Below are 1,228 nucleotides of genomic sequence, written 5' to 3'. Positions count from 1 at the left end.
TTGTGTGACCCTTTGACTTTGGATTGACATTCTTTTACTCTGGATATTTGATTATCGGAAAGGATGAGATGATGAGGTTTGGTAGACCTTTTGGATACATTTAGTTTGTTGGTAGTGGGGTTGAAGGTTGGATGCTTTCCTTTGACTCTATCCTTGTTTAGGAGACTATCTGGTATGATTGATTATGTTGAGGATGATTGGAGACTGGTGGATATTGGGAGATCAGGTGTGGTGATAGGTTATTTTTTGATGATCTATTAGTGGATATTTGACTTGATGATCTATTATTTGGTGTTTGATGTTGATAGTGACATGGAGTGTAGTATGTCTGTGATATATATAGATTTAGTGATTTCTAGTTGGTGATCTGATCACAGACTTGTTGTTGGGGATCCTACGGTTGAGTGAGCCTATCGTACGTACATTATGGGTCCTTGGTGTTACCATTTTAGGCATACAATGGCCTAGATGTTTTTATGGACTTGATGTATTTGGTGTTCCTAGAGTATTTGGATCAGTTTTCATTATCTTCATTGACGATGTTTTGATCTATTCCCGATCCGAGGTGGGTTACGTACACTATCTTCACATAGTTCTAGAGATGTTTCGATGGGGACATCTATATGCGAAGTTCAGTAGTGCGTATTTTGATTGTCTACTGTGAGATTTCTGGAACACATGGTCACTAGTAGCGGTACACACCTGTGGATCTATAGGAGATAGAGGTTGTTACCAGTTGGGAGTAGGCATAGTCGATACAGGAGACTCACAGTTTCCTTGATCTGGTTGGATATTTTCGGAGATTGATTGAGGGTTTCTCTAGCATTGTTATGTTCATTGATTGGACTTTCTAGGAAGAGTAGAAGTTATTTGGACAGATGTTTGTGAGATCAGTTTCAGGAGTTGAAACAAAAAGTTGTTAACTGCACCGTCTTAGTTGTGATGTTTAGTGTAGGATTTGTATTTTACACAGATGTATCGTACCTGGGGTTAGGTGTGTTAGTGCAAGTTTCACCAGAATCAAACCTGAGTTTTGATGTTGTCAAAGGTTCAAGTTAAGTCTTGTTGTGATCTAACAAGTTGACTGAGTGTGCAGGATGTTTACTCAACCGGGAAAGACCTAGTTGGAGGCTAGGCAGGAGAAATCTTAGCAGATCGTGGAACCTAGGTGAAAGTCCAAGTGGGTCGAGGGGACCGGATGCTTGGCAGTGTGATCGAGAGGTCTGGA

This window comes from Zingiber officinale, chromosome 2B, assembly GCF_018446385.1.
Source record: "Zingiber officinale cultivar Zhangliang chromosome 2B, Zo_v1.1, whole genome shotgun sequence".
In the NCBI taxonomy this organism is placed as follows: domain Eukaryota; kingdom Viridiplantae; phylum Streptophyta; class Magnoliopsida; order Zingiberales; family Zingiberaceae; genus Zingiber; species Zingiber officinale.
Note: the sequence above shows the minus strand (reverse complement) of the source record.